The sequence below is a fragment of the Ranitomeya imitator genome, chromosome 6, assembly GCF_032444005.1.
Source record: "Ranitomeya imitator isolate aRanImi1 chromosome 6, aRanImi1.pri, whole genome shotgun sequence".
In the NCBI taxonomy this organism is placed as follows: domain Eukaryota; kingdom Metazoa; phylum Chordata; class Amphibia; order Anura; family Dendrobatidae; genus Ranitomeya; species Ranitomeya imitator.
The window spans coordinates 7,236,059-7,250,028 of NC_091287.1; positions in this window are offsets into that span (position 1 = coordinate 7,236,059).

A 13,970-nucleotide genomic window follows, 5' to 3' on the forward strand; every position below is an offset into this window, starting at 1 on the left:
TCCTTTTGATTATTCCACGCGGATGGCAAGTGCAGATGATGCACTAGTCAGCATGACTGTCCCCCTTATCTGCCTGCTTCAGCAAACTTTGCAAGGGTTAAGGGATGATGTGGTGGAAGAGGTGGAGGATGAGGAGTCACCTTTTCCATCAGCTTCTGGAGAGTCAGCGCCACGTGGTTCCTCACAAAGGGGTACGCAGGGGCCAATTTGTGAGGAGGATGAGGAGGAGTCAATGGAGGAGGAAGAGCTCCGTCCAGAGGAGGGAGCGACACAATTGTCCAGTGGTCAGTGTGTACAGCGAGGGTGGGGTGATGACGAGCGGGCAGAGATCATGTCTCAAGCAGGGGACAGCGTTTCTGGGCCGGTTGGCACTCTGCAGCACATGGTGGATTTCATGCTGCAGTGCCTGAGAAACGACCGCCGCATCGACCACATTCTCAACATGCCTGATTATTGGGTGTTCACCCTCCTCGATCCTCGCTACCGGGACAACGTCCAAAACCTCATCCCTGCGTTGACCCGGGAGCGTAAATTGCGGGAGTACCACGACACACTGGTGAATTCCATCATCTTCTCCTGTCCAACTGAGAGGAGTGCTGCTAGTGCTTTACAAAGCAGCTCAGTGCGTCGAGGCAGTGGGGGAGGCTCTGCCCAAAGAGGGAGCAGAAGCAGTGCCTCTGCCCAAGGCAAGCCCAGTATGGCACAACTCTGGCACACTTTTGTGTGCCCGCCCCAAATGTCTACACCATCACCGGCGGCTCCAGTCAGCAGGAGGCAACGGTTCCGTCAGATGGTGACAGACTACATGGCTTGCCCTCTTACTGTACTCCCAGACGGCTCTTCCCCGTTCAAGTTTTGGGTCTCTAAGCTGGATACATGGCCAGAGCTAAGCCAGTATGCATTGGAGGTGCTGGCTTGCCCTGCGGCTAGTGTCTTATCGGAACGTGTCTTTAGTGCCGCAGGTGGTGTACTAACAGACCGTCGCATGCGACTATCCTCCGATAACGTTGACCGGCTTACTTTCCTGAAAATGAACCAGGCCTGGATCTCGCAGGAATTTGCCACTCCTCTGCCTGATTAAGTAATTGGGTGTCATCCAGGTCTCCTGCTGTGTTCATCTTTCTACCACCTGAACTGCTATTCCTGGGCTCCAACACCGCCAGTTGCGGCTCAGAAGTGCAGGCTGCACAGTAAAAACATACGACCCAGTGTTATTGGGTTTCAGTAACGTCAGCTGATCCCCAGCTGTGTAGCCGGCAATGTGTCCTGCGACCGCCACGCTGGCACAACAACCTAAATGTAAGGGAACCTGTCCCCCCCCCCCCCCCCCGTCGTTTGTTACTGAAAGAGCCATCTTGTGCAGCAGTAATGCTGCACAAGGAAAAGGTAGCTCTTTTTTTTTAGCTCTTTGCACACGCAGAACTTAACACTTATAAAATGTGTTCACTGATACCGTTATACCGTCCCGGAGCTGGGACTTTCCTTCGTAATGTGACGCAGCACAGCCGTCATTCCTACCCCCTTGGTGCCATGCGCTGCCTCCTCAGCGTTGTTTTAAGCTGTCACGGAGCCTGCGCTGTTCTGTTATCCCTTGGGCATGCCCTATTTGCGCTGCCTGTCTTCTGACATAATTTGGTGTCAGGCTGGCTGCGCCTGTGCGGCCGCGGTGCCCGAGATCCCGCCTCGCAGTGTCTTCTGATTGAGTCACACTGCGGGCCTGGGATCCATGGGCATGCGCAGTGCATATCTTCCCCTCGGGCTCTCGCTCATTTCCCTCCGCCTTCTTTAGACTGTGCGCCGTCAGCTGATCCCTAGCATGCCACGGCCGTGACACCGCACAGTCTGAAGAAGAGGGAAGGAGGGGAGTGAGAGTCGAGGTTATGCACTGTGCATGCCCATGGTTCCAAGGCCCGCAGTGGGATTACGTTAGATGAGACTGCGAGGTGGGATCTGGAGCAGCGTGGACGCACAGGCACTGACAGCCTGACACCAAATTATGTCAGAAGACAGGCAGCGCTAATTGGGCATGGCCAAGGGCTAACAGAACAGCGCAGGCTCCATGGCAGCTTAAAACAACGCTGAGGAGGCAGCGCACGGCATCAAGGGGATAGGAATGACAGCTGTGCTGTGTCCCATTACGAAGGAAATTCGCACCTCCGGAACGGTTTAACGGTATAAAGGGACACATTTTTAGTGTTTACTTCGGTGTTTGCAAGGAGCATAATTAAAAGAGCAACCTTTTCCTTTTGCATCCTTAGTGCTGCACAACATGGCTCTTTCAGCTACAAACGTCTTGGGGGGGGGGGTTAAAGGTTTCCTTTCAACTTGCTCCAATCAGGCTTCGGCCTACACTCTGTTCCTCTGCTCCTCCTGCTGTCCCTGGGCTCTAACACCGCCAGTTGGTGCCTGGAAGTGCTGTGTGCACAGTCAACAGTCGCTCCTCTGTTATTGGGGTTCAGTAACGTCAGCTGATCCCCAGCTGTGTGTGCGGCAATACCTCCAATCTGCTCCTCCTGCTGTCCCTGGGCTCTAACACCGCCAGTTGGTGCCTGGAAGTGCTGTGTGCACAGTCAACAGTCGCTCCTCTGTTATTGGGGTTCAGTAACGTCAGCTGATCCCCAGCTGTGTATCCGGCAACGTGTCATGCGACCGCCACGCTGGCACAACTAAAATGTAAGGGGACCTGTCCCCCCCCCCCCCCTAGGCGTTTGTTACTGAAAGAGCCACCATGTGCAGCACTAATACTGCACAAGGGAAAGGTCGCTCTTGAAATTATGCTCCTTGCAAACGCTGAACTACACACTCATGTAATGTGTCCCCTCACACCGTCCAACCGTCCTGGAGGTGGGACTTTCCTTTGTAATGTGACGCAGCACAGCCGTCATTGCTACCCCCTTGGCACCGTGCGCTGCCTCCTTAGCGTTGTTTGATTCCGTCATGGACCCTGCGCTGTTATGTTATCCCTTGGCCATGCACAGTTTGCGCTGCCCGTCCTCTGACATCATTTGTTGTCGTCCTGGCTGCGCCTGTGCGTCCACGCTGCCCGAAATCACACCTCGCAGTGTCGTCTAATGTGATCCCACAGTGGGCCTGGTATCCATGGCCATGCGCAGTGCATATACTAGCCTCTCACTCCCCTTCTTCACGCTTCTTCAGACTAGGCGGCGTCAGCTGATCCCTAATAGCATGCCACGGCCGTGACGCCGCACAGTCTGAAGAAGCAGGAAGGAGGTGAGTGAGAGGCGATGATATGCACTGCGCATGCCCATGGATCCCTGGCCCGCAGTGGGACTACATTAGATGACACTGCAAGGTTGGATCTCGGGCAGCTTGGACGCACAGGCACTGCCAGCCTGACACCTACATGATGTCAGAAGACGGGCACCGCTAACTGTGCATGGCCAAGGGATAACATTACAGTGCGGGCTCCGTGACAGAACCAAACAACGTTGAGGAGGTGGTGCCCGGCACCAAGGGGGTTGGAATGACGGCTGTGCTGTGTCACATTACAAAGGAAAGTCCCACTTCCGGGATGGTTTGACGGTGTGAGGGGACACATTATATGAGTGTGTACTTCAGCGTTTGCAAGGAGCATAATTTTCGGAGCCACCATTTTCCATGTGCAGTATTACTGCTGTACAAGATGGCTCTTTCAGCAACAAATGCCTGGGGGGGGGGGTTAAAGGTTCCCTTTCAACTTGCTCCACTGCAGGCTTCGGCCTACACTCTGCTCCTCTTTGATTCCCTGGGTTTCAACACTGTCAGTTGCCACCTGGAAGTGTTGTCTACACAGAAAAAAACACTAGGTGATGTGTCAGTGGGGTTCAGCACCGCCAGCTGTTCCCCTGCTGTGTAGTCGGCAACGTGTCCAGCACAAGCCACGCTGGCACAACAGAACAAAAGCTGCCACCAGTGCAGGCTTCGGCCTACACTCTGCTCCTCTCCTCCTCCTGCTGACCCTGGGCTCAAACACCGCTAGTTTTTGCCCGGAAGTGCTAGCTGCACAGAGAAAAACACCAGCCAATGTGTTAGTGGGGTTCAGCAACGCCAGCTGTTCCCCTGCTGTGTAGCCGGCAACGTGACCTGCAAACGCCATGCAGGCACAGGAACTGAAATTAAAAGGGAACCTGGCCCCACCCCCCCAGGTGTTTCTATGTATAACAGCCACCTAGTACAGCAGTACTGCTGCATTTGTACAAGGTGGCTGACTTTTTCTCCTTGCCCACGTGGAACTCAACACGTACAAAATGTGTCTCATTGAGACCATTCCACTGTCCCTGAGGTGTGACTTTCCTTTGTAATGATACGCAGCACCCCCCTTGGTAGCGTTTCCCGTCTTTTGTCATCATGGTTAGCTGGCTGCGCCTGTGCATCCGCCCTGCTAGAAACAACGCCCCTCGTTGTCATATTTATTTTGTCAGCGAGGGTGTGGTTTATGGGCACGAGCAGTGCATATGTTCGCCTGTCTTAACTCATCTCCTTCCGCCTTCTTCAGACTGTGCGGCCTCCTGGCCGTGGTAGGCGATAAGGGATCAGCTGAGGCCGCCCAGTCTGGAGCAGGTGTAAGGACATGTGTAAGCGGCAAACCTATTTACTGCACAAGGCCACGAATCCCAGCCACGCAGTGTGATTTTTTGAAAACACACTGTGGGTCTGGGATTCATGTCCATCGCTAACCGCAACGGCCGACATGAAATGAGGTCAGAAGACAGGAAGCGCTCACAGCGCATGGCCAAGGGATCACAATAGCGCAGACTCCTGTACAGCAAATAACAACGCTCAGGAATCTGCGCCCAGTACCTAGGTGCAAATTTTGACACCTGTGCTGCGTCTCGTTAAAAAGACAAGTCACGCCTCCACAACTGTTTGACAGTATAATGGGCTAAATAGTGTACGTGTTTTAGTCAGCGTGTGCAAGGAGCAAAACAAATAGAGCAACCTTTTACTTGTGCAGCATTAATGCTGCACAAGGTGTGGCTCTTGTACCTTGCAACACCTGAGGGGGGGGTTAAAGGTAACCTTTGAAATTGGTTCAACTAGGCTTCGGCCTACACTCTGCTCCTCTCCTCCTCCTGCTGACCCTGGGCTCAAACACCGCTAGTTTTTGCCCGGAAATGCTAGCTGCACAGAGAAAAACACCAGCCAATGTGTTAGTGGGGTTCAGCACCGCCAGCTGTTCCCCTGCTGTGTAGTCGGCAACGTGTCCAGCACAAGCCACGCTGGCACAACCGACCAAAAGCTGCCACCAGTGCAGGCTTCGGCCTACACTTTGCTCCTCTCCTCCTCCTGCTGACCCTGGGCTCAAACAACGCCAGTTTCTGCCCGGACATGCTAGCTGCACAGAGAAAAACACCAGCCAATGTGTTAGTGGGGTTCAGCACCGCCTGCTGTTCCCCCGCTGTGTAGCCGGCATCGTGTCCAGCACAAGCCACGCTGGCACAACCGACCAAAAGCTGCCACCAGTGCAGGCTTCGGCCTACACTTTGCTCCTCTCCTCCTCCTCCTGCTGACCCTGGGCTCTAACACCGCTAGTTTTTGCCCGGACATGCAATCTGCACAGAGAAAAACACCAGTCAATGTGTCAGTGGGGTTCAGCAACGCCAGCTGTTCCCCTGCTGTGTAGCTTGCAACGTGACCTGCAAACGCCACGCAGGCACATGAACTGAAATTGAAGGGAGCCTGCCCCCCACCCACAGGTGTTTCTATGTATATCAGCCACCTTGTACAGCAGTACTGCTGCATTTGTACGAGGTGGCTGACTTTTTCTCCTTGCCCACGTGGAACTCAACACGTACAAAATGTGTCTCATTAGAGACCATTACAATGTCCCTGAGGTGTGACTTTCCTTTGTAATGACACGCAGCACCACCCTTGTTAGCGCTGCCCGTCTTTTGACATCATTGGTTAGCTGGCTGCGCCTGTGCATCTCCCCTGCTCGAAACAACGGCCCTCGGTGTCTTATTTTTTTGGACAGCGAGGGTGTGATTGATGGGCATGTGCAGTGCATATGTTTGCCTGTGTTCACTCATCTCCTTCCGCCTTCTTCAGACTGGGTGTCCTCATGGCCGCGGCAGGCGATAAGGGATCAGATGAGGCCGCCCAGTCTGAAGCAGGTGTAAGGACATGTGTGAGCGGCAAACATATTTAGTGCACCAGGGCACGAATCCCAGCACCGCAGTGTGATTTTTTAAAAACACACTGTGGGTCTGGGATTCATGTCCATCGCTAACCGCAACGGCCGACATGAAATGAGGTCAGAAGACAGGAAGCGCTCACAGCGCATGGCCAAGGGATCACAATAGCGCAGACTCCTGTACAGCAAATAACAACGCTCAGGAATCTGCGCCCAGTACCTAGGTGCAAATTTTGACACCTGTGCTGCGTCTCGTTAAAAAGACAAGTCACGCCTCCACAACTGTTTGACAGTATAATGGGCTAAATAGTGTACGTGTTTTAGTCAGCGTGTGCAAGGAGCAAAACAAATAGAGCAACCTTTTACTTGTGCAGCATTAATGCTGCACAAGGTGTGGCTCTTGTACCTTGCAACACCTGAGGGGGGGGTTAAAGGTAACCTTTGAAATTGGTTCAACTAGGCTTCGGCCTACACTCTGCTCCTCTCCTCCTCCTGCTGACCCTGGGCTCAAACACCGCTAGTTTTTGCCCGGAAATGCTAGCTGCACAGAGAAAAACACCAGCCAATGTGTTAGTGGGGTTCAGCACCGCCAGCTGTTCCCCTGCTGTGTAGTCGGCAACGTGTCCAGCACAAGCCACGCTGGCACAACAGAACAAAAGCTGCCACCAGTGCAGGCTTCGGCCTACACTTTGCTCCTCTCCTCCTCCTGCTGACCCTGGGCTCAAACAACGCCAGTTTCTGCCCGGACATGCTAGCTGCACAGAGAAAAACACCAGCCAATGTGTTAGTGTGGTTCAGCACCGCCAGCTGTTCCCCCGCTGTGTAGCCGGCATCGTGTCCAGCACAAGCCACGCTGGCACAACCGACCAAAAGCTGCCACCAGTGCAGGCTTCGGCCTACACTTTGCTCCTCTCCTCCTCCTCCTGCTGACCCTGGGCTCTAACACCGCTAGTTTTTGCCCGGACATGCAATCTGCACAGAGAAAAACACCAGTCAATGTGTCAGTGGGGTTCAGCAACGCCAGCTGTTCCCCTGCTGTGTAGCTTGCAACGTGACCTGCAAACGCCACGCAGGCACATGAACTGAAATTGAAGGGAGCCTGCCCCCCACCCCCCCAGGTGTTTCTATGTATAACAGCCACCTTGTACAGCAGTACTGCTGCATTTGGACAAGGTGGCTGACTTTTTCTCCTTGCACACGTGGAACTCAACAAGTACAAAATGTGTCTCATTACAGACCATTACAATGTCCCTGAGGTGTGACTTTCCTTTTTAATGACACGCAGCACCCCCATTGTTAGCGCTGCCCGTCTCCTGACATCATTGGTTGGCTGGCTGTGCCTGTGCGTCCCCCCTGCCCGACACAACGCCCCCCGTTGTCTCATATATTTTGACTGCGAGGGTGTGATTGATGGGCACGAGCAGTGCATATGTTCCCCTGTTTTCACTCCCCTCCTTCCGCCTTCTTCTGACTGTGCGGCCTCATGGCCGCGGCATGCGATAAGGGATCAGCTGAGGCCGCCCAGTCTGAAGCAGGTGTAAGGACATGTGTGAGCGGCGAACATATTTACTGCACAAGGCCACGAATCCCAGCACCGCAGTGTGACTTTAGGAAAAGCCACTGTGGGTCTGGGATTTATGGCCATCGTTAACCGCACCGGCCAACATGAAATGAGGTCATGAGACGGCCTGCACTAACAGGGTATTGCCAAGGGATAACACAAGAGCGCAGTTTCCTGTACTGGAAATAACAACGGTAAGGAATCTGCGCACAGCACCTAGGTGTAAATTTGTACACCTGTGCTGCGTCTCCTTAAAAAGACTAGTAGTCACGCCTCCACTACTGTTTGACAGTATAATGGGCTAAATAGTGTACGTGTTTAATTCAGCGTGTGCAAGGAGCAAAATTAAATAGAGCAACCTTTGACTTGTGCATCAATAATGCTGTTCAAGGTGTGGCTCTTGTACCTTGCAACACCTGAGGGGGGGGTTAAAGGTAACCTTTGAAATTGGTTCAACTAGGCTTTGGCCAACACTCTGCTCCTCTACTCCTCCTGCTGACCCTGGGCTCAAACACCGCTAGTTTTTGCCCGGAAATGCTAGCTGCACAGAGAAAAACACCAGCCAATGTGTTAGTGGGGTTCAGCACCGCCAGCTGTTCCCCTGCTGTGTAGTCGGCAACGTGTCCAGCACAAGCCACGCTGGCACAACAGAACAAAAGCTGCCACCAGTGCAGGCTTCGGCCTACACTTTGCTCCTCTCCTCCTCCTGCTGACCCTGGGCTCAAACAACGCCAGTTTCTGCCCGGACATGCTAGCTGCACAGAGAAAAACACCAGCCAATGTGTTAGTGGGGTTCAGCACCGCCAGCTGTTCCCCTGCTGTGCAGCTTGCAACGTGACCTGCAAACGCCACGCAGGCACATGAACTGAAATTGAAGGGAGCCTGCCCCCCACCCACAGGTGTTTCTATGTATATCAGCCACCTTGTACAGCAGTACTGCTGCATTTGTACGAGGTGGCTGACTTTTTCTCCTTGCCCACGTGGAACTCAACACGTAAAAAATGTGTCTCATTAGAGACCATTACAATGTCCCTGAGGTGTGACTTTCCTTTGTAATGACACGCAGCACCCCCATTGTTAGCGCTGCCCGTCTCCTGACATCATTGGTTGGCTGGCTGTGCCTGTGCGTCCCCCCTGCCCGACACAACGCCCCCCGTTGTCTCATATATTTTGACTGCGAGGGTGTGATTGATGGGCACGAGCAGTGCATATGTTCCCCTGTTTTCACTCCCCTCCTTCCGCCTTCTTCTGACTGTGCGGCCTCATGGCCGCGGCATGCGATAAGGGATCAGCTGAGGCCGCCCAGTCTGAAGCAGGTGTAAGGACATGTGTGAGCGGCGAACATATTTACTGCACAAGGCCACGAATCCCAGCACCGCAGTGTGACTTTAGGAAAAGCCACTGTGGGTCTGGGATTTATGGCCATCGTTAACCGCACCGGCCAACATGAAATGAGGTCATGAGATGGCCTGCACTAACAGGGTATTGCCAAGGGATAACACAAGAGCGCAGACTCCTGTACAGCAAATAACAACGCTCAGGAATCTGCGCCCAGTACCTAGGTGCAAATTTTGACACCTGTGCTGCGTCTCGTTAAAAAGACAAGTCACGCCTCCACAACTGTTTGACAGTATAATGGGCTAAATAGTGTACGTGTTTAATTCAGCGTGTGCAAGGAGCAAAATTAAATAGAGCAACCTTTGACTTGTGCATCATTAATGCTGTTCAAGGTGTGGCTCTTGTACCTTGCAACACCTGAGGGGGGGGTTAAAGGTAACCTTTGAAATTGGTTCAACTAGGCTTCGGCCTACACTCTGCTCCTCTACTCCTCCTGCTGACCCTGGGCTCAAACACCGCTAGTTTTTGCCCGGAAATGCTAGCTGCACAGAGAAAAACACCAGCCAATGTGTTAGTGGGGTTCAGCACCGCCAGCTGTTCCCCTGCTGTGTAGTCGGCAACGTGTCCAGCACAAGCCACGCTGGCACAACAGAACAAAAGCTGCCACCAGTGCAGGCTTCGGCCTACACTTTGCTCCTCTCCTCCTCCTGCTGACCCTGGGCTCAAACAACGCCAGTTTCTGCCCGGACATGCTAGCTGCACAGAGAAAAACACCAGCCAATGTGTTAGTGTGGTTCAGCACCGCCAGCTGTTCCCCCGCTGTGTAGCCGGCATCGTGTCCAGCACAAGCCACGCTGGCACAACCGACCAAAAGCTGCCACCAGTGCAGGCTTCGGCCTACACTTTGCTCCTCTCCTCCTCCTCCTGCTGACCCTGGGCTCTAACACCGCTAGTTTTTGCCCGGACATGCAATCTGCACAGAGAAAAACACCAGTCAATGTGTCAGTGGGGTTCAGCAACGCCAGCTGTTCCCCTGCTGTGTAGCTTGCAACGTGACCTGCAAACGCCACGCAGGCACATGAACTGAAATTGAAGGGAGCCTGCCCCCCACCCCCCCAGGTGTTTCTATGTATAACAGCCACCTTGTACAGCAGTACTGCTGCATTTGTACAAGGTGGCTGACGTTTTCTCCTTGCCCACGTGGAACTCAACACGTACAAAATGTGTCTCTTTGAGACCATTCCACTGTCCCTGAGGTGTGACTTTCCTTTCTAATGATACGCAGCACCCCCCTTGGTAGCGCTTCCCGTCTTCTGACATCATTGGTTGGCTACTTGCGCCTGTTCGTCCGCCCTGCCTGAATAAAATGCTCCTCGTTGTCTTAATTATTTTGACTGCGAGGGTGTGATTGATGGGCACGAGCAGTGCATATCTTCGCCTGTCTTAACTCATCTCCTTCCGCCTTCTTCAGACTGTGCAGCCTCATGGCCGCGGCATGCGAGAAGGGATCAGCAGAGGCCGCCCAGTCTGAAGCAGGTGTAAGGACGTGTGTGAGCGGCCAAAATATTTACTGCTCAAGGCCACGAATCCCAGCACCGCAGTGTGACTTTAGGAAAAGCCACTGTGGGTCTGGGATTTATGGCCATCGTTAACCGCACCGGCCAACATGAAATGAGGTCATAAGATGGGCAGCGCTAACAGGGCATTGCCAAGGGATAACACAAGAGCGCAGACTCCTGTACAGCAAATAACAACGCTCAGGAAGCTGCGCCAAGCACCAAGGCGTTATTTTGGACACCTGTGCTGCGTCTCATCAAAAAACCAAGTCACGCATCCACTACAGTTTTACTGTAGAATGGGGTAAATTGTGTATGTCTTTCATTCAGCGTGTGCAAGTAGACAAATTAATAGAGCAACCTTTCACTTGTGCAGCATTAATACTGCACAAGGTGTGTCTCTTGTACTTTGTAACACCTGAGGGGGGGGTTAAAGGTTTCCTTTGAAATTGGTTCAACTAGGCTTCGGCCTACACTCTGCTCCTCTCCTCCTCCTCCTGCTTCAACACGGGCTCTAACATCGCAAGTTTTTGCCCGCAAGTGCTAGCTGCACAGATAAAAACACACGCCATTGTGTTAGTGGGGTTCAGCAACGCCAGCTGTTCCCCCAGTGTGTAGCCGGCAAAGTGTCCTGCAAACGCAACGCAGACACAAAGCTGCCTCCAGTGCAGGCTTCGGCCTACACTCATCTCCCCCTGCTTACCCTTTGCTCCAACACCGCTAGTTGGGGCTCTAGGAAGACAATCTTTAATAGGCAAGGCAACGCATCCGGGTTCCAGCACCGCCAGCTGGTTCTCGGCAGTGTTCTTGTCACAGGTACTCCCTCGTGCCAAGCCTGGTTTCAGCACCGTCAGCTGTTTCCGGGTTGTGTCAACTTCACTGAGACGCCTATGCTTGCCCCGTCGTGGGGCGGTCGAGTTAGCCAACTCCAGGGTGCCTCCAGTTTAGGAGCTTCCTATGTGGGCTGCGTGAACTGGTAGTCAAGGCTGGTTCTGTAGTGCCAGTAGGCCCAGCTCCCCCTGTAGGACTGTTGGGGTTCGGTAACTGCGGCTGCCTCGCGGCCTAGCTGTTCTCTCCTCTCCTGTGGGCCTTGGGGTCCACCACCTGGTTCCAGCACCGTCAGCTGGTTCCGGGCCGAGCCTTTGGCTAAGGTGCCTCCTCCTGGGTATCCGAGTTCCGCCAACGCCAGGCGGTCCTTGGTAGTGCTTTTAAGCGCGGGCACCTACAGCTTAGTAACCGGGTTCCAGCACCGTCAGCTGGTCCTCGGTCGTGCCATTGGCTCTTGCACACTGGGGCAACGCATCCGGGTTCCAGCACCGCCAGCTGGTTCTCGGCAGTGTTCTTGTCACAGGTACTCCCTCGTGCCAAGCCTGGTTTCAGCACCGTCAGCTGTTTCCGGGTTGTGTCAACTTCACTGAGACGCCTATGCTTGCCCCGTCGTGGGGCGGTCGAGTTAGCCAACTCCAGGGTGCCTCCAGTTTAGGAGCTTCCTATGTGGGCTGCGTGAACTGGTAGTCAAGGCTGGTTCTGTAGTGCCAGTAGGCCCAGCTCCCCCTGTAGGACTGTTGGGGTTCGGTAACTGCGGCTGCCTCGCGGCCTAGCTGTTCTCTCCTCTCCTGTGGGCCTTGGGGTCCACCACCTGGTTCCAGCACCGTCAGCTGGTTCCGGGCCGAGCCTTTGGCTAAGGTGCCTCCTCCTGGGTATCCGAGTTCCGCCAACGCCAGGCGGTCCTTGGTAGTGCTTTTAAGCGCGGGCACCTACAGCTTAGTAACCGGGTTCCAGCACCGTCAGCTGGTCCTCGGTCGTGCCATTGGCTCTTGCACACTGGGGCAACGCATCCGGGTTCCAGCACCGCCAGCTGGTTCTCGGCAGTGTTCTTGTCACAGGTACTCCCTCGTGCCAAGCCTGGTTTCAGCACCGTCAGCTGTTTCCGGGTTGTGTCAACTTCACTGAGACGCCTATGCTTGCCCCGTCGTGGGGCGGTCGAGTTAGCCAACTCCAGGGTGCCTCCAGTTTAGGAGCTTCCTATGTGGGCTGCGTGAACTGGTAGTCAAGGCTGGTTCTGTAGTGCCAGTAGGCCCAGCTCCCCCTGTAGGACTGTTGGGGTTCGGTAACTGCGGCTGCCTCGCGGCCTAGCTGTTCTCTCCTCTCCTGTGGGCCTTCGGGTCCACCACCTGGTTCCAGCACCGTCAGCTGGTTCCGGGCCGAGCCTTTGGCTAAGGTGCCTCCTCCTGGGTATCCGAGTTCCGCCAACGCCAGGCGGTCCTTGGTAGTGCTTTTAAGCGCGGGCACCTACAGCTTAGTAACCGGGTTCCAGCACCGTCAGCTGGTCCTCGGTCGTGCCATTGGCTCTTGCACACTGGGGCAACGCATCCGGGTTCCAGCACCGCCAGCTGGTTCTCGGCAGTGTTCTTGTCACAGGTACTCCCTCGTGCCAAGCCTGGTTTCAGCACCGTCAGCTGTTTCCGGGTTGTGTCAACTTCACTGAGACGCCTATGCTTGGCCCGTCGTGGGGCGGTCGAGTTAGCCAACTCCAGGGTGCCTCCAGTTTAGGAGCTTCCTATGTGGGCTGCGTGAACTGGTAGTCAAGGCTGGTTCTGTAGTGCCAGTAGGCCCAGCTCCCCCTGTAGGACTGTTGGGGTTCGGTAACTGCGGCTGCCTCGCGGCCTAGCTGTTCTCTCCTCTCCTGTGGGCCTTGGGGTCCACCACCTGGTTCCAGCACCGTCAGCTGGTTCCGGGCCGAGCCTTTGGCTAAGGTGCCTCCTCCTGGGTATCCGAGTTCCGCCAACGCCAGGCGGTCCTTGGTAGTGCTTTTAAGCGCGGGCACCTACAGCTTAGTAACCGGGTTCCAGCACCGTCAGCTGGTCCTCGGTCGTGCCATTGGCTCTTGCACACTGGGGCAACGCATCCGGGTTCCAGCACCGCCAGCTGGTTCTCGGCAGTGTTCTTGTCACAGGTACTCCCTCGTGCCAAGCCTGGTTTCAGCACCGTCAGCTGTTTCCGGGTTGTGTCAACTTCACTGAGACGCCTATGCTTGCCCCGTCGTGGGGCGGTCGAGTTAGCCAACTCCAGGGTGCCTCCAGTTTAGGAGCTTCCTATGTGGGCTGCGTGAACTGGTAGTCAAGGCTGGTTCTGTAGTGCCAGTAGGCCCAGCTCCCCCTGTAGGACTGTTGGGGTTCGGTAACTGCGGCTGCCTCGCGGCCTAGCTGTTCTCTCCTCTCCTGTGGGCCTTGGGGTCCACCACCTGGTTCCAGCACCGTCAGCTGGTTCCGGGCCGAGCCTTTGGCTAAGGTGCCTCCTCCTGGGTATCCGAGTTCCGCCAACGCCAGGCGGTCCTTGGTAGTGCTTTTAAGCGCGGGCACCTACAGCTTAGTAACCGGGT